At 40.1% G+C, this 25688-nt stretch overlaps 1 long non-coding RNA gene across 2 annotated transcripts; it reads left to right on the forward strand.

Moving 5' to 3' along the window:
* The first annotated feature begins 258 nt into the window (after positions 1-258).
* LOC139678896 (uncharacterized) lies at positions 259-15995 on the forward strand. Of its 2 annotated transcripts, none has more exons than XR_011699111.1 (3): positions 259-381; positions 14137-14342; positions 15591-15995. It is a non-coding gene; the product is annotated as an uncharacterized lncRNA (long non-coding RNA). The 2 variants fall into 2 exon arrangements; XR_011699112.1 differs by having other exon boundaries at positions 14137-14277.
* Positions 15996-25688: the final 9693 nt, after the last annotated feature.

A 25688-nucleotide genomic window follows, 5' to 3' on the forward strand; every position in this document is an offset into this window, starting at 1 on the left:
TGGCTTATTATAGTTTATTTTTCCAGAGTATTTTTATAAGATACTGATAGTCTTCTTTTCAGGTGGATTTTGAGTTGCCCTATTTATAAAAATGTGTTATTATTTTAGTTGTGAATATCTGTTCACCAGGGTGATAATAAACATACACTCTGCTTTCCTGCCTCTACAGAGCTGGAGGCGGGTTTTCACCTTGTCCTAGTTAGACCAGTCATTGATACAATGTAGAGGTGATCATTAACTACAGCTGTATACAGAGACCCTACAGTTTTAACAGTATTAGGCTTTTCTTGGGCAAGTGAAGAAATGCCAGAGGAGATTGTCTAAGTGCATACTGACACTTTCAAGAATCAGCTGTTCCCCTAAACATGTCTGACAAACTAAGTAAGTATTAATTATCTAATTTAATGTAGCTTGGCTGATCTGTTTATCAGACAGAAATTTTGTATATCATGTGTGTCTTTTATTATTGTTGTATGTCAAACTGAGGTGGGATTTGCCTCAATTTTTGAAGACTTGTTTCAAAAGAACACAGCTAAAGTTTGCAAGAGAATTATTTTTGTAACATTTTCCCACAAGGTTGGCTTGTCAGCCTTATCAAGGCACTTTATGTGCTCTCTTATAATGTAATATTTAATACCTTTGTTTTTTGCATTTGGTTTCCTTGGTACCATTAGGGTAGGACATGAAAAAAGGCAGATACAAAAGTGTAAATGTTGCTTTGTCATTTAATCTGCCAATCTATACACAACCAGCTGGATGACTAAAGAGCAGGGTCGTGATCCTGCAGGCACCTAACAGAGCACTTCTCATTCTTCATGTGGGTAATTCCACCCAGGTGTTCTCACTGACCAAGGAAACATTTTCCACTTTGATGCATGGAGAACCACAACATAGCACATATGAGGCTTCCTGTGGCAATTTCTCCCCTTGAACTAACACTATAAGGTGGTTGAAGGGCTAGGGCTCAAATGTGAGGTTATGTATGCCTGACAGTCAGCCAAACAATTGGAAATGCAAGAGGTCTGTGGTTTGGGCTTGTTGTAGCATTTAGCAGTCTGCTCAAGTATCTTCAAAAATAATGTTTCATTTCTGTGGCTGCTTGGAAATGTTGAATTCTGCCCCTGTACTGAGTTTTTGGGTTGCTAAAGGTAGTGCCAACTGCAAGGGGAATTTATCACAAACAGTGTTACCAGAAGCTAAGAGAACATAATTCACATTCCCAAAATACAAGGACTTAAAATAGAATGCTGTCAGGTGTGAGAGTTTATGTCCTGGCTATTTTCAACTTTAGTGAGAGGTTCTCATCCTGAATTTGTAGTCAGTGAATTTAGATTTCCACCTATGGCAACACAAAAATGCAGGCCTTTCCTTTTCATGCTCATTCTTACTGGCAATTCAGTGGAGCTTCACTGAGTCTCAGCTGCATCCTCCATAAATAGGGGAATGTACTTCATCTGGCCTTTTTCCAATTCCCTTCATTTTTCTTTCTTCTGAAACTTTTGAATATAGTCCAGTAATGTGGTTCCAAAAAGGAATTCCAGTCCTACTACTATCCCCTACTTTATGTATTTATTTCTCAGTCTTCCTTGTCCTCTATTTCTTCAGTTTCCCATAGGGAAATAAAATAAGAATCATAGAATCAGTTGAGTTGGAAGAGACCTCTGAGATTATGAAGTCCAACCCTTGATCCAACACCACTGTGATTGCTCGATCATGGCACTCAGTGCCACATCCAGTCTCATCTTAAAAACCTCCAGGGTCAGAGAATCCACCACCCTCCTGGGCAGCCCATTCCAATGCCTGACTACTCTCTCTGGAAAGAATTTCTTTCTTATATCCATCTTGAACTTCCTCTGGCAGAGCATAAGCCCATGCCCTCTTGTCCTACTGTTGGTTGCCTGAGTGAAGAGACCAATCCCCACCTGGCTACAATCTCCTTTCAGGTAGTTGTAGAGAGTGATAAGGTCTCCCCCGAGCTAACCAGGTTGTAGAGAGTGATAAGGTCTCCAGGCTAACCAACCCCAGCTCCCTCAGCCTTTCCTCATAGGACTTTAGCTCAAGCCCCTTCACCAGCCTTGTTGCTCTTCTCTGGACCTGCTGCAGTACCTCAATATCTTTCCTGAACTGAGGGGCCCAGAACTGAACACAATACTCAAGGTGTGGCCTCACCAATGCAGAGTACAGGGGAAGGATCACTTCCCTGGTCCTGCTGGCCACGCTATTCTTGATACAGGCCAGGATCCCATTGACCTTCTAGGCCACCTGGGCACACTGCTGGCTCATGTTTAGCCTGCTGTCCATCCAAACACCCAGGTCCCTTTCCACCTGGCTGCTCTCCAGCCACTCTGTGCCCAGCCAGTAAGTCTGCATGGGGTTGTTGTGGCCAAAGTTCAGGAGAAGGAACTCCTCCTTTTTTTTACTTCAATTTTTGATCTTTGGTCCGTTCCTTGTGACAATGGTCATCTCTACTAGAAGCAACATCTCTTGAGTAAAAAAAAAAAGACAAGCCTTTTAAATAAATCATCTCTGCTAGGAGGAAGTGGGAGATGACGGCCATTTTCAGGCACAATCCTCGTTGGAAAGCCAGGCATTCTGTGTTGATTTCAAAGCCCTTTGTTACTACAGAACATTGTTTTATATTCACAAATGTCAGTCTTCAGTAGCATTCTGCATCAAATCTGAACAATATTTTTAAATACCCTTCATTTTTGCTAAATTAGCATAGATTTGTTAATATGGCGGAGAATGTTTGTCTGCTACACAATCTTTCCATATGTTTGATTGCTGCCACTTGTCTGAGTGCAGCTGAACTTTATTGTAGGTCCTACAGAGCTAATTTCACCCAGCCAAAGATGGCACAAGATGCACCTGGGTTTAAGTTTACTTTCTCTGGCTTTTCTGCCATTTCTAACCCCAAGAAGCAACCTGTACTGAATTTTTCCTGAATGCGAGATGTGATACTTTAGCACAGGTGGTATGGCAAACTCAAAAGGTAGTAACTATCCAGTGACACTTCAGGGTCAAAAACAGAGAGAAAACAAGCATTTTACCTTCAACTCCTGTCAGAGAAAGTAGTGGTACGAGTCTGCCTGAAGTACATAAAAACAGCTTGTGTTTTTCTTCTCTTTCAGAAATATTCCTGGATTTTATGTTTATTGTTTAAACAGAACTAGTGAGACCATGTATACTGTGAGATTTTTACACTCAATAAGCTTTGGCATTTAAGTTTCACAAATTGTGTGCCTTCATTAGCTATATTCTCAGAGGTGTTAAGCTCCTGAAAACTCCAGTGTTCAGGGTACAAGTTACTAACCAGCTCTGAAAACTCAGTTGCAAGAGATAGACAATTTTCTTTCTTACCAGCACTTATTTCACTAAGCAGTGTTTCTTGCCGTATAGACTCTGCACAGGGAAACTTTTGTAGTGTTTGCAATATTGTTTCAGAAATGGTTTTATGATTTGTGGCTTCCAGAAAAACATATTCCAATGAAACAGCTTTGACACTTGCTTCACCTGGTTACTCAAAATATTAACATCTCTGTTGAGTGAGGGTATGGCAAGCACATCGAGGACATAGTAATCTTGGGCACTTCCTCTTTCATCACAGACAACTGACACAGAAATTGTTCCAGTTAATTTCTTTTTTCCCCCGGCAACATGGTAATCAAAGACTTTAGGGAGATACTCAGCATGCAACCATTGAGATGTTGGCATGACCCCAGGAGATTTTAGGTTTGCTTCAAGGTAGTAATACAGACTTGGGTTATCAAGATCACTGAGTGCCACATTAACACATGTAAATGCTCCCACCATCTTAAAAAAAAAAAAAGGCTTACCGAATTGTTTTTGTTCTAAACAGTTACCTGTTTTCCTGTGGGGCACATGGGAACAAAATCAGGGTCTCCCCTTGTGCCACACTCTGTGGGTCCAGGACAACCGATGGGGAGCAGCCTCTTCTCCAGGAGAGCAGGGCTGGTACCTGTGGGCAAAGCGCCGCCACCAGAAACGTTAAATGGCATTTCATAGGGAAAAGGTGGAAACCACTTGGAAATATTGCTAAATATTGTTTTTGTCTGCCTCATCCCCATGGATACAGTGGTTCTGGTTTTAAGCTCTCTCTGTTTCTCAGGCTCCTGCCCACCCTGAGGGCACCTGACCTTTTAGGAAGTGGGGAAACAGGAGAAAAACCAAGATCTGCTTCTGTGCTTTAGGGGTGTTGCATTACCCACTTTTTTTTGAGAAATTAGGGGTGTCTCTCCTCCCTAAAGTCCGGGGCTGTTTCTTGCACCCCTCACCCCCACCCTGGGTGCGGAAGCTCCCTCTGGTTGTGGTGGCATGAAGGGCCCTTTGCCCAGGGAAGGAGAGAGCTCTGGAGAAGAACCACCTTAGTTTATTTTCAAGAGCTTCAGGCCTCCTCCCTTATGTGTTCCCTGGGAATTTTCCCCTCTGTTACCCAGGGCTAGGAAGGGGTGATGGAGCCCAAGGGCAGGCTGAGTCCTGGTGGACAGAGCTGCCCAGGGGCAGCAGAAGCTGTAGGAATGCTGGGCCCATGGAGCAGAATGCCAGTGGCTTCTGGCACCTTCCTGAGCCCACTCATCTGGGTCAGCATGGGTACATTAAAAGAGGGGCTCATAACAGGGAAAACGCTGTGTGCAATAGTGCTGTGGGGCAGCACTTGGAAGTGCACAGGGGTTCTGCCTGATTTTGGAAGGCATCACCTCCTGGAGCAAGGGGCTGACCCCCTTAGGAGCCCCCAGTGGTGCCAGTGACTGGAGGGGGAATGGTGGGAAGGTGGAAGGATGGGACACGAGGCGGGGCAGAATGGGAGAACCCTCACACACCCCTTTGCTGTCTGGTTACGTCTGTCTCCAGTCAGGACCGCATGGATAATGCAAGTACCAGATAAGCGAACACTTATGGATTTCCGTAGGATTTAAGGGTTAGTTAAATATGCTCCTCTAAAAAAAAAAGGAAAAGTTTTCTCACTGTTTTGATACAGTATTTCTGTTATCATGATATTAATAATTTCGAGGACACTGTGGAAGACTGTACTAAGCTGTTGCCGTGTCAATTACACAGAGCTATATTTTTGTGCTCATTATTATTCTTGGATGTCTCTAATTTACATCTAAATGTACTGACTAATTTTGATTCAATCATGTCAAAAATGATAGGTCATGTGTGGGAGGAGATGACAGTCCTACCATCAGGAATTGCCAGAATGTGAATTCCTTGGGGCAATGATTTAATGCCCAAGTCAAGCAGTGCTGTCAGAATTGGAGGCCAAATTATGACACATTATGCTGTACTATGGACTTGCACATACAATACATATGAAAAAAGTAACTGAGATTGCAGTTATTAAACTATGCTTTAACCACTGCTGCATTTTCCCTCTCACTCTCACTCTTTCCCCCACCACTGTCTTTTCTTTTTCCCTGCTCACTGCATTTGTTCAGAGGTACTAATAATGGTACAGAAATCTCTTCTGTAACAACCAACATCTCAAACCATTCTGAATAGCAGCCTGTGATTAAAGTGGGTGATAAAATAATGGCACTTGATGTACATTTCTGGCTTAGCCTTTCTTTAAATAATTTACACTATTTTAGCAAGCTACATGTCAAATAGGTGTTCTGTGAAAGGGCAGGGCCCACTTGTTCCATTGTGCTTTTTTCCCCAGGATAAATTTTTTTTAAAGAAATCCACTGTCTCTTTGTAAACCTGCTGAATAACCTTCAACAGCTCCTGAGCAATCCACAGGAACTGATTTGCATGTTGGATAACCCATCCTAATTATTGCATCCTATTTGTCTTTTTTTTTAGCTTAAGGGGAATTGTCTGTCAGAAGTGAGGTGTTGGGGTTTGTTTTGTTTTTTTTTTTTTTTTTTTTTAGGAAATGTTTGCTTTTCTACCTGGCCTTTGGAAGCTGGGAGAGAAGGTGCAGAGCTGTTTAGCATGAACACTGTGTGCAGTTCGTCGCATACTCTTGTGAACCAGTGCTGTGATTAATGTCTTATAATACTAGGTTAGAGTCACTGTGAAGCTGTTGAATTTGATGATCTCACATTTTCATATTGCTATTTTGTATGTTCATCTATTGCAGTCCTAAAACAGTGCTTACCTACTATGATATAATTGATAGCTGAGACAAAGTAACTGTTTTATCAAGTATATAGAATAACTTAAAAATCCCTCCCTTGATATTTCAAATCATTGATTTGAGGAATTCTCCTAATTGACTTTATGGGCACAGGAGTGAACAATTTCAATGGTACGCATCTGAATTTTAAATGAAATCCTTTTTTTGATATACTGGAGATGAAAGAAAGGGAAATAATTTTGTGCTGTCACAAATAAAACATTTTAAGCATTCCATTTTATGAATAATAAAAACAGCTGACATTTAAGCCTATAAGCTGAGAATGGACACTGGGAGAAAAGGCCATTGCTGAATTTGGAAAAGATCGGTTTGATTGTCGGCAAGTCTGGATTGTTTGGATGAAATGCAGTGACATTTTCAGAGAAGGTTTGGAATCCTCTTGATAAATCCTTAGGCTTAATGTTCACAGAGCCCCAAATCCTGAGAAGTAAGTCTCTTCCCAAGAAGATCTTCCTTGCTGCAGGCATGTGGTTTGTGTTGTTCTTTTCTTACCTTCCAGGGTACACTGAATCTAATGGTGTCTCAACTTTCTCAGTCGGGCTGTAGCTGAATGCTAGCCTGGGAACTCTCTCCATGTCTGATGTGGTGGTTGCCAATTTTAGCTCCAAATACCCAACCATGTCCTGGAAGTGCAAGAGGTTTCCAAATGGCTTTTTTACTCTGCGTGCTGTTCTAGCAGCTGTTCCTGGTGTCCTTTGAGGCCATGGGGAAAAAAAGGCAGCAGAATGGATGGACTGCATGGGCCAGCTGGACCAATCAACTCAATTTTACATTACTGCAATGCAAGTGACAATTTTTGTTACACTGTGAGGAGACTGTATTACACCTACTCTCATGAAGGCAAGGTGAATGCACTGTGTGTTATATGGAAAGGTTCCTCCATCTTCTGGAGAGTTTTCAGACAGTTGGAATTGTCCCCAAAGCCTCAGGATTTTTTATGTGGTTGTTGATGTCTGTGCCAAAGCTGCAATGCTGGGTGTTCCAAGGGGTCGTGCAGACAGCAATAGGAATGAAAAGTTCAATACAATCAAGTTCCTATTTCCCAGGGGCCACTTTGAAGAAAGAGGAGTAGAATTTGTCAGGACTTGGAAGGAAATCAGTGAGAGGTTGCATGGACAAGACTGGGTGTTGCGATTGTGAGAGGCAAACAGGGAAAGTCTACGGATCTGATTTCACTTCTGCAGGCATGCAACTGAAATTCGTCCTTGCACTGATGTGTTGTAGAAATGATCTGCAGCCAAGTGGATTTCATACTTCAGTCTGCATTTCCCTGAATGAGGAGAGTTCCTATTCCTGAAAATTAAACTTCAAAGCTAACACCCTATTAAATAAATCGAGATATTATTTCAGTCTGTTTGGTCACAGTCAGTTGACATTGTGAAGGCATTAAAGAGAGCTATGAACTCCACTGTTTTCAAACAAAAGCATTGTTTTAAAAAATACAGCAAAATCATCAGGAATATCTTAATCTCATTATGTCTGTATGCCCAAATATCTCTTTTCAGTGCTTAAAAATAACATGAACTAAGCTAGTTTTCCTCACTTCTACTTGCCATAGGCATACTGAAAAGCTAGGACCATCAGTCTCATTTCAGTTGCAGAAGGAAAGTGAACAGCTGACAGGGAGACCACACCCGGAAAGGCAGAAAGCCATAGCTCAGTAAGTTATCTTACCATTTTGCTGGTACCTGAAAGAAACACATTTTTATATCACACACATGTAAACTTGCAAGATTTTGTACAAAATTATTTTTGAATTTCTATTTGTGATCCTACATTAAAAAGGCAATTCCTTAAGATTTCTGAGCACTGGAAACTGCTGAAATTTTGCATATGCAACTGTGTCAAGTAGCTGTCCTTCCATTTTTGCCAATCAACTTAATTCTATTAGTTCCTGGTTTTCCTGGAGATTTCATGGTTGTTTTTTTTTCCAAGTAAAGTTTGCTCTATTTCACAAAAAGTAAGACTTCTTAAGTAAGCTTGTCACTGGTCACTGACCTAACAGTCTTATTTTCTCAGGATTAGGGTAGAAGAGGAGCTAGAATAGACTCTAAAATGCTGCTTGAATAGCCTGCAACTTTATTAACACATCTGGGATCTATCCAGCAATAACTTGCACAAAACAGATCATTCTTCCTTCCATAATCCACTCCACCTGTTGGAGGACTGCCATCAGGATGACTGACCACCATGGCCATTCTGGCTTATTTTGCATCATTGTTTTCCATGTGGTCAATATAGCTGCGAAGAAATGATCAGACATCAACCTCATTCAGCATCTTCTCTGGACCCTCAGTGCCTCTACCTCTTTGCTCTTTTCTGGTTGCCAGCCTGCTAGATCTATTGTCTGCCTGTCCCACAATAGTCTCTTTGCAAGTTCTAAAATATTGACCATCATTTTCCAAGCTCCATTCTGAGAACTGCTGTAGTGACTTTGCTCATTCTTTGTTCCATCTGTAACTCCAGTCCAGTTACTCCCTGTTAAAAAGGAAAGGAAACGAAGAAATTTTCCCTCATCTGGAAGAATGTGGCTTTTATTGAAACATGACTTCCCTAAACTTTGTCTTTTTTAAATGCACTGTAATCTAGGAGCAACACATACCTGAAGGAGCAGCACATACCTGAAGGTGCTTAGAAAGCCACCCCACACTGAATAAGAAAAGTTCATTTCAGACATACTTGTCCTTTTCCTTTCCTGGAATTCCTGTGCAGCACGATAGCAATGCTTATTAGCAGTAGAATAAATTTTCAGCTATGGAGATACAAAACTTACAGAATACAAATTTTTGTGAATCTGACAAGCTATTTTTAGAAACCTCAAGATTCACCAAACATAGTCTGAACTTACAAAAGTTCTGTAATTTGACCCATAGGTACATTTTCAGTCACATTACCCACAGAAATAGTTCTGACTATCTAGGAAAGACTTTCTGTTAGCATCCTCAGTCATGTTTCCTCTCTTCTCTTAATAAAGCTACCAGCCACTGATACAAGCCATCTTTTTTTTTTTCATGTTAGCCACTGACCCACAATGCCCTTTTCTGAAAGACAGAGGAAGAACAGGAAGTACAGTTTGGCAGGAAGGTCAGAGCTGTCTTTGTGTTCTTCTCATAGTGTGGGAAGTCTCTAAGGAGGGACATGAATCTCACAAAAAGGAAGTCTAACCCTCAAAATTGAGAAGAAATAATACCAGCCAACAGAAAAGTTATGCTTGGATGTGGGAGTGGGAGGGTGTTGGAAAAGCCAGCCACTGCTGGGGATAGCATGTTTGTGAAACAACTTGCACAGAAAGAGCAGCTTTCAGGAAAAGACTTGGAGTTTGTGGGTTGCTTGTTCATGGATAAAAGGGGTAGAAGGATGGCACATCCAAGTCCTTTACAGAGGACAAGTTCAATTTGCATGTGGTACTCTTTTTCTTACTCCTTTCCCTACCTATGTGATCTGGAAAATCTACCTTCACTGGTGTATGAAAACATTCCAAATTAAAGCCCATTATGAGCAAAGGGGCAAAACAGCAGATGTGAATACATGCACTAATTAATTGAATGCTCCACCTACAGTATGGCACTGGTGCTTCTGAAGATTAGAATAGAAAAAATGTTTCTTGAAAGTTATGTATTTCTATACAGAAATCTTTCCTGTTTGGCATTATGGTAAGATGAATGTATTATACAGATTACAACAAATGCTGTTTTCCAGATGTGACTTTACCAGTTACTCCAAGCTATTAAACTCTCAGTGCCCCCAGACTTGACACATATTTGACATATAAACAACGTTACACAAATAAAATAGAAATTCCTTAGGAAACTGATCTAATAACATTGGAGTGATAAACCTTTAATGTTAGCTAAGAATAACATGAATTATCAACAGCAAGTGACAGACTGGGAACTGTGTTAGCAGGACAATGCCTATGGTGTAAAGAAACACAACAAGCAGAGCAAACAAAACATTGTGGCTGGAATTTGATTTGGAGGACTGCTCTGGCAGGTAAATGTATAAGGCGCTGCACGTGCATGTGTTTTTATGTGGGCAATGGTCACATCATCTAGTTTTGAATAATCAATAACTGAGAAAAGGCCATGAAAATAGCTGACACAATTTACTGGGTTAGGGTGCACTCCGTTGATTTCACGAGTGGAGGTTGCTAAGGGCTTCCTTCCTATGGCTCCTGCAAGGAAAAGGGGGAACTGATTTAGCACTTGCTGCTTTCTTTCTTCCTATTCTGCTTACACCTTTGCATGAAATGAGTAATGCTTTTGTTTCTTCTGCCTGACTTTGCTGAATGATTTACATTCAAGAAAAATGGTTCCCTGTGGAAATAACAGTTATTAATTTCAAGTACCAAGGCTACAATAGCCTTGATACCATCATGATAAAGAATAGTGTGGTTACAATCACTGTGGTATAGCATTCACTATGACTTTTTTAAATGTTAATTTGGTCTCTTAATTTGACCTCCTGTTAGGCACTTTATGAAATGCAGATAAAAATGGAAAGGGTAATACATTAATGCTTAATCCACTTAATGAAATAGGATTTCCTTTGTGATTCTATATAAATTAGTGTATAACTGTGACTATTTTACCTGACATAATAATAGAGATGAAATTAATTCTCAGCTGTAAATCCTTGCAGTTAATTTTGAAGTGGTCACTTTACCCCTGTGGATTACTGCATTTTACTATTGTTCGGGAGACTTAGATTGTAGTTTTACTTTGTGCTGTTTTCTACTTCGTGCAGTTTTTTGCCTCCTGCATCTGATACCCTACAGATGTGAAGAATGCTGTGGATTAATATATGCCAAGGGAAAGGTTAATAACAGTGCATTCCTCACACAGGATTGTTTTGAGGTGGTCTGTGCAGGTTACTATGTTGCTTCACTTTTTTTGTTTTCCTAAGTCAAGGCAAGTGATTAAGAGATGAAGAAGGAGGGCTTTGGATTCTGCATTTCTTTCTCTTTGAGCCTCACAAGAAATAAATAATTTGCATGTAAACATCTTTCAGTCTTCATGGCTTACTGTTAAGCATCCAGATTTGAGGTCTGTGTCCTGTAGGTGTTAGCCATTGTCCCCTGAAGTGAGTCTTTCCATGGTTCATGTATGATTTATTGGCATTGTAACCGACACACTGTGGATTGAATGAATGATGTCAAAAGCATGAATGGCTATGGTATGACTTAAACCTGTCTCAGCCTGGCTGGTCACTGATTCTGTGGAGTCTGCGTAGGGGAAAGATCAACAGCACACACATTAATGGGTCTTCATGTTGGAGGACCTGAAGAGCATTAATGAGTGTTAATCTTGCCTCACCAAATCTGTGCATTGTAGAGCAAAACAAAGACAGCAAATTATCAGGGCAGACAGTTTATGGTATAGGCACACCATTTAAAAGATATTAAATATACTTGATCATATGCAGTATTATATGTGTTTTGCTAAAGAGTTCATGAGAACTTGGTGGAGTCAATTACACTGTGGCCCAATTAAGATTTCTCCACAACTGCTTTGCAGTTTTTCAGCCCCCATGGAAACACTGGAATTACTCCTCATTTGTAGGTTTGTGAGATCAGAGTCACTTCACTCCACCATCACTGGCTACAGACAGATGCTTTTAACACAAACATCCCGTTCTGCCAGTGGATTTGTCGTGTACCAATTCTGTTTATGGTTTTGGTTGAGTAATAAATTCCCAGTTATTTAGTACAGTGTTCTGCCTCTTTGTTTACATCAGCAGGACTTTTCCATTAATGTACAACCTTGTATTCAGTTGGGACCAAGTAATGTTCCATGTGTACTGATTTTAGTGTATTAAAATATTACAAATTTTGTATTTTTAAAAGGAACCACTGGAAATTCAATTCTTTCTTTCTTTGAGTTTCATTATTCCAATATCAGAAAACATATGTGGGTCTCTACTCTGTTGTTTGTTGTAACATGTGGCTGAAAAATAATATAAAATTGGGACTTAATTGGACTAAATGATTGGCAGTCAAGCTGCATATGGTTTAAAGAAAACCCACACATCTTTCTTTCTGAAGAATGTGGGCCTTGAAAGTAGTCAATTGAGAAGGATTTAAAAAATTATTGAGCAGATTGAGTAAAATGGCCTACCAACCAAGAGATTTGGGGTCTGATTCTGATGTTACTTGCCTGGCAAAAAACCAGTTGCTTCACTAGAGTTAGAGGCATTACAGCAGTACAAAACCCATTAAATGTCAGATCAGGGTCTAGTCAGTTATTTGGAATTGAGAGTATTGTAGTCCAAGATCTGCAGTCTCTGCCTTTTGAAGTGTAAGGGCTCGGTCCACCAGGTCCCAAAAGCTTTATATGCTCTGCTGGTAAAAATCTGCTCTGGTCTCTTAATTTCAGAGGTCATCTTCTGAGCTTGGAGGAAAAGGCAAGGAGCAGGCAAGATGAGGATAGGTCCTGATTTATTAAGGTATTACAGTAACGTAAAAGGAGAAAAAAAAAAGAGTGCAAGTACTTTAAAAAGTGTAATTTTCGACTGTTTGAAGATTTGTGTAATTTAAATGTGCAGTTCCTTAACTTGGAACCTCAGCTGGCTTTATCAAGTATCAAACCAATGGGAATCCTTAGGTAGAATGGCAAATTTAAGTGGTTTCCCTCTCTCTCTAAGCCATATCTTACTTTTACACTATGTATGTCATTTCAGTTGTATGTGCAGCAAGCATCGAAAAAGAAGTGTGGCTGGGGTGAGAGTTTGACAGGTTGTTTCACTTAAGGAACATTTATTCCTTGCTTTCTGTCATGGCAGAGCATTCCCAGGCCTGCCTTAATGTTTCTCCTGGCATTCAGAGTAAATATCCTGAAGCTGTTTAAAATTAAAAAGTGAAAGTAGTTAATGCTTGTATATGGTAATTCCCGTCTGTGGAATGCAGTCACGCTTTTGCGAGAGGAAAGATGAGGCATGGAAAAATGAAGTGTTCTTCATATGATGAAATAGTAAGTTGGTAGCAGAGCCTGGAAAAAGGAAATTGGATCTTTAGATTGCCAGCCCATTTCCTCCACAGCATGGACTCTTGGAATGGGCATTAATACCAACATTTGTATTTCCATGTCAGGCTTTTTTTTCCCAATGAATATTTATCTACATATGGTTGGGGGAGGAAAATAACTGTAACCCTCCTCTTCCCCAGGGTACTGCCTTTAACCATTCAAGGGTGCATTACAGAGGAACATGGAAGATTTGTGTGTCAGTACGTTAATGGATTTCTTTATCACCCACTTGGGTTTCAACCTATTCCACTCAAACCTGATCATTTGCAACAAACATGCCAGCTCTGAAGGCTGTAAATTCTGAATGTTAATTCTGTAAGTGGTGATCCAAACCGAAAACAAGGAATTAAACAGTAAATGACCAAGCAGAAGAGAGAACAAAAAACCTGTCTGCAACTGGATTAAAGTCTAAATAAAAGATTATTGTCTGTTCGGTGACACCAAGGATAGAGAGTATTTCTAAATCTGTTTATCTTGATTGCCATAAAATACTTAAATTGGGCCAATTGTATTTTTTGCTTCCAAAAGACAAGCAGGCAATTATTGTTTTTCAGTGCATAAGAGAAACAAAGAGAATCTCTTACAGAAAAACTTTTTTGAGCATTCAGACCCAATAAACCAATTTTCTTTCCACTGAATATAAATCAGTTCTATGAACTTCATTGGATTCAGAAAGTGAGATATTTTTGTTCTTTTTGCTGTGTTTGGAAACTCACAACAGCTAAGGAAGTTTGGTTGATGCTCATAGTGCTGTTTATCAGGGCTACACTCAAGTGGAGCAAATATGAGAAGCAGCAGAAAATCTTGGTCACTGTGTTTTCAAAAGTGGCTTGATGTATCAAACAATAAAATGTCATAAAATGAGACTCATATCTCATTTCTGAAGTACCTTGTGAGAATGACAAAACAAAGAAATTCCCACAGTAACAAGACTTTTTTTCTTCTCTTTAGCAAAGCTGAACCTTTGGAAAAGGAATATGCTGGAAGACTGTAGACCAACTACTGAAGATGCTGCTTGGGAAACTGCAGTTTACCTTATTGATTTTTCAGCTAGAAAATTGTTACCTGCTCACACTACCTGGTGGAAATAAAGTATGTGTTGAGGGAATCAGGCGACTGAGATCAATAATGATATGGAGAATGTCAGCTATTTTAGTGTAAGTTGGACTTTATAGACAGATCAGACATGTACATAAAAAAACCAGCAGGGAATTTCCTTGAAGTACAGGTGTTTCAACAGTTACTAGACCTCAGCTTGGATTCCTAGGAAGTTTTTAGGCAGGTCAGTGGCTTACAAAGGCAAGTGATTTTTGTTGAGTCTACAAAGGGTGGCCAAGTCCTGAAGTAACGTCCTTACTTGGGAATGGTGCATTAAAATGATCCTTCCTGTTTTTGAAGCTAAAAGTTGTAATGAACATTAATTACAAGCACTCTTGCATGCTTTGGCTCCAATTTAGTCTCCATTTAAATTAGCTGGAAATCTATGCCCTTGATTTATTGCATTTGCAACAGTCGCACTAAAGGAAGGTAATTCCTTCTGAAAATGCCACATGCAGGCAGGAACAGGAAACCAATTAGGAATCAGTGGATGATAAATGGGCATTTTTACCAGCAGTTTACTTAATATCCCCATTAAATAAGCCTCTTTGCATTTATCATTTCATTCTCCCTCAGTCTATAAGGTCCTTTAATTGCTGCCTAAATGAGCCCTGTGTTTCAGTCCAAATTTAATCTTGGATCGGGAGAGAGAGATCCTTTCCAATGCTTGCCTGCCCTGCTGCCAAGAACTGTCAGAAATGATCACATACCTTTGCACATTTCTCACAGTCTCATTGGAGAAATTTAAGATTGACAGACCGCCCTCTCCCCCCCCACCCCAGCCCCCAAAAAACCAAAAAAAACCAACAACAAAACCAAACCCCCAAACAAAAACCCCAACCAAAAATGCAGGTCATATTTTTGCTTTAAATTGTAAACTGCAGTGTGAGCAGCCCTTTTCCTCAATTACATTTCTTGTATTTTTTTTAAACAGTTGCACTAAAAATAGATGGAAGTTGTAATGTTGCTCTGTGCTTTTTCATTTTGGAAAGTTACCTTCACTGGTAGTAGATGTGTGGCAGAACTAATGAAGTGTTACAGAGTTTGTGCAGCAAACAATTATTGCCTGGCTGTGGCAGAGTGGGTTGGTTACTGAACATGTGATTTGTGGGTGGAACATGTGATGTGTGAGTGGAACATGGCATCTCCAGGCTAAATGGCAGTTCATGATAAAGAATCTCAAAGCAGTTGACTAAACCTGCTTTGTATTTGTTTTTTCTGTTAACACTCAGATTCGGAGGTCTAGGGTTGGGGCTCTTGAAAATGAAAATTTAATTGTGTTTTGTTTTTTGCTTCTGTTATTTCAGAGGTCTTCTTCTGAGCTTGGAGCAGAAGCAGATGTTTGCAGCATATGTAGAATTCAGGGATCAACCCCCAGACATAATTTTTTTAAGGGGACATTTCCAAGCATTTAGAGTCAACTGTTTCCTGAACTGCAATGGACTTTCACCTGGGTGGTCCAGATGTCAGACCTCGAGCCAAAAGTACAAAACCTAATCACCAGTGTACTAAACTTCACATATTTCTGAAAAATTGGCAGCAAGTAACAGGCCCAGAGGAGGCATATTACCCAAATATTCACTGCTGATTAATTTCCTACTGTCAAAAGCATACACATCTGCCTTGGTGCAAAGAGCAACTCAATGCCAATGCTGTTAACTCACCCTTCATCAAGACCCTTTAGCTTCTAATTAAAAATATCTATCAATGTGGATTCTGGTATTAATGCTAGAGGAGTTTTAACTGATGTCAGTGAGACAGTCTAGGACTGAGTCACTCATATCTAGTGTTAAATGATGACAAGTGTTATAATAATCTCCAAAACCAGAAGGATGACTGAATCTCTTGTCGAACTTGTCCTTCTAACACCATAAACCAACAAATAAGACAAGAAAAAAAGAGAAATACAGCTTCTGTGGAGATCTGATCGCAGGCATGGGATTATAAGCAGTGCAAGCAATGCTTTATATATGTTCTTGTCTGCTATTTTTCTTCCTTAAAAAAAAGAAAAAAAGGAAATTCAGAGTATATAGACATATAGACAATAACAGCATGTGAAACGTTAGACACATATCAAAAATATTTTTCTCTTAATTCACTGAACGGTGGTTGACTATGGACACTGTCATGTGGATTCAAAACTGTAGAAAAAATCATATACGAAGGTAATTGTATTCTGTTGAAGAAGGGAAATGATTGATGGGCTTGAGGGTGTACTAATATAAGATTTGTCTTATTTTACTGTCTCTGCTAAAGATTTGAAGGTGAGAGTAAGAAGGAAGTTATTTGCATTCAGACGTGATACAAAGCTGTCATCCTATGCCATCCAAAATCAGTCACTTTCGAGCATTTTTGTCTTAATGTTTTCTTTAAATCATTTGTCATCACTCAGAGTCTGGGGAAAACCCAACCTGAAACCTAATATTTCAGATAATGAAGATGAGATTACTGTATAAAAGTGCCTGTATGAAGCAAGACCATAGGTCCATTTATTCCAGCTTCTGTCACAGAAGTGGCCAATAGCAGATGCCTAGGGAGGAGTATAAAACAGGGCAAGCCTTCAGGGATACTTTTCCTGACTAAGGAAGTGTAGGTGTCAAAATATGTGGTATTCATCCAAATTAATACATTCAGCACCTGAGAGGCTGGTAAGGACTACGTTAGTTATGTTCAGCTTCTGAAAACCAGCAAATACTGTTCTCGTTTTTCAAAAAACTGATAAGAAAATTAAGTCAACAAAATCCAGTTATTCTAGGGGAGGTCAAAGTGTTGAAATTCTACCACCAATTGTGGCTGGTTTTCAGGCAAAAAAAGAATTGGAATAAATAGTCAATTTTTAGCATGATATGACAATGTTGCTGTGTGTGATCCCAAGCATATAACAGACCCCTTTCTAATCTGTAAGAAGTGGGGGAGGAAAAGGTTGAGCTCACAAAATCTGCAAAATTATTTAGGTTAGTCTGGGTGAAATAAGAGTGTGAGAAACTCTGTTGGGACTTAACAGAGCTAGATGGCTGGGGAATATGATGTCAGATGAAATTCAGTGCTGACAAATACATGGTAATACATATTGGAAGGAATAATTTGATCTACTTTGTTCACATTGCTACCTTTTAACTGAGCTGCAGAAAAGGGTTTGTCATTGAACAAATAAGGGAGCAGCAGTGATGAAAAAGCAAGAAAAGTGTTAAAGTCAAGGACTAGAGAACTCTGAAAATACTGAATTTTGATCATATAACTGGAAATATAGTGCATAAGTAAGATGGGCAATGGATAGAAGTTATTAAAGGCAATTCACAAACTCTGTGTCTGGGAAGAATTGAAAGGTTACAGCATGAGAGGACAATTAGAAGGAAGCATGATGAAAGTATATAAAGAGATTAAGCACTTCAAATAGATATATCATGGGTTCTTATTCTTTTTCATAATAAGGAAAATAGGGCTGTGAAATGAATGCCAAGAATAGGGCTAAAGGAGTTCAAATGTCTGTTAGGCCTCCTTCAAACTAATGAAGAACTGACAGAAAAAATTAATTGCTAACAAGGCAAAATCTCTGAGAGTCTTTATTGAGTAACTTCCTTGCTTGTCTCCTCCCCATCACATTAAAGAAACCTAAAAAAACCCCAACCAAACAACTAATTCTTAGCTTGATAAATAAAACATCTTTTTGAATAATAATTAAATATTACTCCCTATTTGGTAGAAATGCATTAATCAAGCTTCCTGCTGGCCAGTTTTAACATCTGATGTTGAAGTATCTCTTTGCCATGCTCCTTTACTCTTTCACATCCCTTGAATCTTGAAGACTTGTGGTTAGGTGACGGTATTGTGCCAGACATGAGGTGTGTTTGGGTAAGCATGGTCAGCTGACCCTCAGAAGCGATTATCTCAGCCTGGACTGGAGCTCCCCTGGCCACAGCTCTTCAGTGATTTCAGCTTTTTGAGGGGATGATTCATGTGAATGCAAAACGCTATTTGTAGGTATTGCATGACTTATCCATGCCACTCCTCAACTTTTGATACTATTGAGGCAATAACGTTACCTAAAAAATATGAGATATGTATAGATACAAAGTTCTAATTAGGGGTAGAAAGGTCTGTTATTGTATGACATTGAAGAGAACCTTGTTTTTTACCATATTTTTTGAGAGTCATCCATTAAAAAACTTTGAAAACTTTATAGTAACAGTCTAACACTATCAGCTCTAGGATCCTGGAACTGACACTGGCCCCTAAGTCCCAGATAAGCCCTATGCAAAGGGATATAGCCACTGGTTAGTAACATAAAATATCTTGTCATGACTTTACAAGGTCCAAGCTTCTGAGACGTCCCATCAGACTGGTCTACAACTACCGCAGTGTCATAAAATCAGAGTCTAAGAATTTCACCTGGTGATCTTATGTAGTAAGAGTATAGAAACATTTATTAAAAAAAATCCCTCTGCTTTGCTTGCATGCTCCAGTAATAACAGTAAGAGCATGAGCCTCACTGAGTTTGGGTATGTGGTATGCATGTGTACACACATGTGTGTGCTTCGTGGCATGGCTGAATTCACTACATTTCATTCTTCATGACTAATCTTGACCCTTTCTTTCTTTAGCAGCAGCAGATCTGTAAGAAAGGTTGCTGATTATACAGCATATATATATATATATTCTCATATATATATAATCAGCTCGGAAAAGAGAAGTCTTTGGGGTGACCTAATTGTGGCCTTCCAGTACCTGAAGAAAGCCTACAAGAAAGGTGGAGATACTATTTACAAGAGCATGTGGTGACAGGACAAGGAGGAATGGCTTCAAACTGAAAGAGAAGGAGGTTTAGATTGGATATAGGAAGTCTTTACTGTGAGGGTGGTGAGGCGTTGGAACAGATTGCCCAGAGAAGTTGTGCATATGCCACATCCCTGGAAGAGTTCAAGGCCAGGCTGGGTGGAGCTCTGAGCAACCTGATATAGTGAAAGGTGTCCCTGCCCATGGCAGGGCTTTGGAACTACATAGTCTTTAATGTGCCTTCCAACCCAGGCCATTCTATGATTCTATGATATGCAGCAGCCTGTGGCTGGCTGTATGTATAGCCTTGTGGAGGGGTATTCTTCAAAGCCAGCTACTATGCAGGAACATTTTGAAGTGAGGGGGAAGCCCAAGTCCCATGAACCTCCTTCACATTGGAAGAATGAGAGCAGGGCATATAGACAGAGACCTCTAGGCCAGAAATGTGCAATAGGCTGATGGTTTTGTAGGAGAAATCCTCCTTTGTTTGGCTTGTGGTGTTCCCACTTGCCCCCACACCCCGCTCAAATTTACTCAAATTCTGAGAAGGAATAACACTTATTCCCTCAAAAGATCAGCCATTATACTGCACGACTGTTGTCAACCATAGATCTAATGTACTTTGTAGCCTTCCAGAATAGGGTGAATTTCTGTATAAGACTCTGCCTATTATTGCTCGTTTGTTTTTTTTTTTTTTGACAGCATAACTGTTATGCTGATGTTAACCAGTGAACTATGGAAATAAAGAAAAGAGGGAACAAGAAAAGAAAAAAATGAGTGCACAACTATTTTGTGCATTTCCTAAACATCTCTGTAATTTAACACTTTGCATGTGCCTTCATGAAAATCTCCATGTTGCATGAAACAAGGTGCAAAACATCTTTGAAAATGCAGGCTGTACCACCAGAAATATAATTAAGAGAAAATACTAATCACATTTGTATCCAGGCTGACATTAGGGGCTGGATTTCAGTCATAACCTTAGGCTGGAATCCAAACAATGTAATGTCAGAAAAGCGGTGAATAATTTAAGAAATTCTTTTCCAGTAGAATATTTTTACCTTTGAGAAAGTAATTGTTGCTAATTTGCAACAGCACATACTGGCACTCTTAAATAAATATTTCCCAGGATAATAATCTGGCTAAAGACATATAATGAGAAAACTTTCTTGCACCATTTCTTGAAACCATTTCTGGCAACCTAATCAAACTATTCAACAGTGCATACATGTTGCACAGGCTTCCAGCTTTGCAAGGAATATGTATATTTTTGTAACCTATCCACCTTTTCATTGAACACCTGTGTGTTTAAAATTAACAACTGATTTTCAATTGCCCCTACAAGTGTGGTTTCATGCAGATTATTAGAACATGAGGTGACTGCCTTTCTCCCTTGTATGAATAAAGCTTACTCAGTCTTGATCAAAAGTTTTGGGTGTTGGGGATGAGCTGAGCAGTGAATGATGGGTCTGCATTGGAGAAGCACTGGAATAGAAGTGGAAGACTTTGGGATCAAGGACAATTATTCAGATTTGGTGGCTCAAAGATATAGTTGCTATTCTTGGCCATAGTGGCTGTAGAGCAATTCAGGGAAGCTCTGAGGTTTGGCAGGACACGGTCCATTCACAGAGAGTTCATGAAGCATGATTATGTAGACTGTAGAACTTTCGTAGTACTGTGCCATAAATACTTGATGTAGAAACATATCCTTTTATTACCTTCATTGTGGAATATGCAAAAATATAAAATGTGGACATTTCCCAATTAATTTGATTACAAAATTTTTAAATAATTAAGGAGTTTATTAAAAAATCCTAAAATGTAAGCCACACTCCTAAACTGGGCTCTTAGTCTCTGTTATGTCTTCTAAGTGTTGCAAATTTCATAGTCCTATATCTTAATCCCTCTGTCTTTGATGCCAGTTGAGATGATATGGCACTTTTGGGTAGCAGTTCAAGGTTGACCTCTAATTTTACACAGTCAGCAAAACTTTCATGTAAGATACTGTGCCTTATCCTATTCTTTTTCATTCCTATGTCTGAAAATCTTGTCATACTTATAATTGCTTAATTATAGATCAAGTTGCAACAATTTATCTGTAATGTTAACCATTGTACTTTCATTTGTTGACATAGAATGATCAATAGTAAAGGACAAGACAGTAAACTGAGTTTGTCCATAAACCACAGTTCTTCTGTAGCTCTGCAGGGATGATAAGAAGGAAGTGTGGACGTCTTTTTATCACCAGTCTTCTTTATAATCTTTTACATTTTGACTATGAAACATGCATCAAATCCATGGTGACTCAGGAATGCCATTGTTGTCATTATGCTGTGCACTGTGGCCTCTCAGAGCTGGGTGGCAGTAGCAGAAATGAAATTCAGTCCTTCTATTCTTACACATCAGATTTCTTCCACTTGGGAAACTAGCAATCATGTGGAACTTACAGAACAGATAGAGGTGTCAAGTCTGTCTGGTGGAGACTGGTAAGTACTGAAAGAATGAAAACTGTGTTAATGTACTACGATCACTGCATAGTGGTAATGTAGGAGTGAGTCTCACAGACTCACAAACCAGTTACAAAATCTGATTGATAGGTAAGGGTTTGGAATAAATTTCTATATTTTCCACTAGTTTGAACAAAAAAGTGATTTTTCCTATTCCCTTCCTGGACCAGGAACAATGCAGTTTATAACTATCTGCTATAATATTAATATAATGAATTACTAAAACTGATGAATTGATCAATGGGCTGCAATCTCTATCATATCTAGTTTCAATAACTCATTACTTTTGTCCTTCTGCTTCTTCTCAAAAGTAGGGGCTTTCAAGAAATGCGGTACTCTTTCCCATGTTGATGGATAGAGGACATAGAATGAGGCCAAGAAGGGAGACAGTCAGCAGGCTTACAGACATTTTGCATTAAATGAAGCTAGGAAATTAAAACTAGCCACTCCCTCAAGCAGAGATGAGATCAGGAAGATGTACTGGAAAAGAAAGTAAAACCGTATGTTCAGGTTGTGTGAGTGGATCTGGTACTATGAAGATAACTCATTAGGTTGTCACTCAACTGACTTAGAGAAAAACTTTACAATCAGCAAATTTTCTGATGACACCAAGTTGGGAGGGAGTGTCGACCTGCTGGAAGGCAGGAGGGCTGTGCTGGTTTAAAGGCAAACCAGCAGGGGAAATGAATTCATCATGAGAAAGATTATAAGTCAGAGCTAAAATTTAATAATAATATTACAATAAATACACTGACACAAAGGGAAATTGCTTTCAACTCACAAAACCCAGCAGTATAACCCAGTATCCTGGGGCACAAACCCAAGGGGGTTTGTTTGCCCTTGTGCTGAGACCTCTGTGGTTCCCTCAAGGCCAAAGCAAAAGGAAGTGAAAAAACCTCTTGGTGCAGGCAAAGGCTGTAGTCTGGTCGAGAGTGGTGATCTCCTCCTGTTGAGATCCTGCTGCTCCTCAGGATCCAACAAGAAGTTCCCCAGGTCTTCTTACCCACCACTTATGTACCCTCAGGGAGCACCCAGTCCCTCCCCCAGGGTGGGGACACACACAATGGGTGATTAACTCTGGGAGTCATGGGGTATTGTTGAACCATTGATGGCCCATTAGCAGCCACGCCCCCTCAGGCTGGGTGTGAAGGTGCTAATGGCTCCCTGGGCAGCTGCTGCTAATGGTCCATTGTCCTTGGGGAATGAATAGAGGGGGTAGAATACACAGCTTTGATCACTCCCACACAGTGTTAACTGGTCCCTCCTGCTGAACTAGGACAAGGGCTCTGCAGAGGGATCTGGATAGACTTGAGAGATGGGGTGATTCCAGTGGGATGAAGTTCAATAAGGCCAAGTGCTGGGTCCTGCACTTTGGCCACAACAACCCCCTGCAGTGCTACAGGCTGGGCACAGAGTGGCTGGAGAGCAGCCAAGTGGAAAGGAACCTGGGGGTACTAATTGACAGGAAGCTCATCATGAGCAAAGACTGTGCCCAGGTGGCCAAGAAGGCCAATGGGATCCTGGCCTGTATCAAGAATAGCGTGGCCAGCAGGACCAGGGCAGTGATCCTTCCCCTGTACTCTGCATTGGTGAGGCCACACCTTGAGTGTTGTGTTCAGTTCTGAGCCTCTCAGTTCAGGAAAAATATTGAGGTGCTGGAGCGGGTCCAGAGAAGAGCAACAAGGTTGGTGAAGGGATTGGAGCACAAGTCCTATGGGGAGAGGCTGAGGCAGCTGGGTTTGTTTAGCTTGGAGAAGAGAAGGCTCAGAGGTGACCTCATCACTGTCCAGAACTACCTGAAGGGAAGTTCTACCCAGGTGAGGGTTGGTCTCTTCTCCCAGGCACTCAGCAATAGGATAAGGGGGCACAGGCTAAAGCTCTGCCAGGGAAAATTTAAGTTGGAGATCAGAAAACAATTCTTTCCAGAGAGAGTAATCAGGCATTGGAATGGCCTGCCCAGAGAGGTGGTGGATTCCCCATCCCTGGAGGTTTTTAAACTGAGACTGGGCGTAGCACTGAGTGCCATGATCTGGTAAATGGACTGGAGTTGGACCAAGGGTTGGACTTGATGATCTCGGAGGTCTTTTCCAACCCAATCGATTCTATGATTCTATTCTATGATTCCACGAAAAGACCCCTGTTAGATGTGCTTCTCATAAACTCTAAACTGGACAATGTTGTGTTAGCTCCTCTTTTCAATTTGTTGGAAAATACAAAAAGCTGCATTTTTTTTCCAACTATTGTTCTTTCCTAGTTGTTTGGAATAATAGGGACCAGCTGGCAGGAGTAGTTTGTAATGAACAACAAAAGCATTGCATCTCTCATCTGCTGATTTATAACCACCTTTTAGTTATAGCTACATAACATAGGTAAGTGAAAGTATCAATTGCCGTTTAGTGTTATTCCATAATTGTTCTAAGGGGATTATAGGCTGTGACATAGTGTTTCTCTAGTTGCCTCTGGATTTTTCTAGTTAGCATATTTGCTGGCAGTCTTAACAGAGGTCTGAGAGCTTTAATCTTAGTGGAAGGGATTCATCTGGGTTATTGTCAAGGCCAGTATGATCAAATAGGCATTGCCCCTCATACAGAAAGCACTGACTGCAGAGATATCAGATAAACTGGTACCTAAAATGTGCTGGGGCTATTAAAAACACAGGCTCTTAGGTTACTGCTGAATGCTGTGCTTCTCTCTCTCTCTCATGTCTGCTGCTATTTTATTTTTATTGTCTTTATGGAAAAAAATTGAAGGAAACATTCTTGTAAAGTTACTTGCTAATCTGTAGAGCTAGCCCATAGAGGTAGAGAAGATAATTTTTCAGAGGCTTTAAAAGTTTGCAAATTCACTGCCTTAAAGGTCTTGTCTAGGCCCTGTATTTACAGAAATGAACATAAATGCATGCACAATCAATGCGTGCCCATGCAGTAAATTTCTCCTGACATATTTTAGGAAGATGTTCTTACAATGCAATCCTTGACTAAACCCAGTGCTGAGAAGTAATGGTATTTGACTCCTACCTTAAGTTTTTTCCTTTGGATTTCCTTCTCTCTCTCTCTCTCTCTCTCTCTCTCTCTCTCCCCTCCTCCCTGAGAATCAGATCCTCAGCAGTGAGGGATTAAAGTCTCATGCTGTAACATTTATCCTTCTTGCTGAATGAATAACATGATTAAGGTTTGTGGGGAAGTGGAGTGACAGTAGCAAGTTCCATGGGTACAAACCCCCTCAGGGGTTGCGCTGCAATATACAGTGATTTATTTGGCAGCTATTTGCATGCAACAAATGCCTCCAAACATTTTTCTGGAACTCTGGACAATTTCCATGATGGAGGAAGCAGATCAAGACTTGTCTAGGAGAGGAGCAGAGTTTCTTCCTCCACTACACTGACAATTCAAAGCAGGAACAGGGTGGAGTGAGGGGCTAGCATGTTCTGCATGTGTTTTGGTCTATACAAGAAATAACATATTGAGTCCTGTACACTATAGTGTAATAACAACAGTCAACAACACGCAAAATTTTATAAATGATACAGTGGTGTTCAGGTATCACAGACGAAGTTGTGCCCGGCCAGCACAGCCCTGCTTTAGGTGCAAGGTCTTGCTGCTCCAGAGCGAATATACTTTTTCCTGGAACCTTGCCATTGACTGAAGACCTACTTTGCAAAACCCACTCATGAACTGTAATTTCTCTTTCAAAGACTTCCACTTTTCCTGTAGGGCTCATCCCCTCACAGATTTTACTGTGTGCATTTTATTCAATGTTCCTGTTACAGAAGAGAGTGCTCCTATTCTCTTGTAGAAGGGGAATGAAGTCACATCCATGAAATGACCAAAGTTTCCAAACAGTGTTTTGGTATCTTAGACCAAAACCTGTACTCAAAAATTCTGCTCACCTACTGCTTTAAACCTGCAGCTTGGCAAGTTTTTGACATTTGGGTTTTTCAGGAACCTAAATTCTACTTTTGGTCATTTTCAGAGGCACCTCAGCTTTGACAATGTTAGTAGCTCAGAGCCTGTGTCACGTTTTAACTTTGTTTGGATCCATAAATGAGGTGTTTTTTTATTTTCTTGCTTGAAGGGCTCAATCCAATAGATGTTCTCCAAACATAACATCTTGACTGTGTTTTGC

Source organism: Pithys albifrons, chromosome 1, assembly GCF_047495875.1.
Source record: "Pithys albifrons albifrons isolate INPA30051 chromosome 1, PitAlb_v1, whole genome shotgun sequence".
In the NCBI taxonomy this organism is placed as follows: domain Eukaryota; kingdom Metazoa; phylum Chordata; class Aves; order Passeriformes; family Thamnophilidae; genus Pithys; species Pithys albifrons.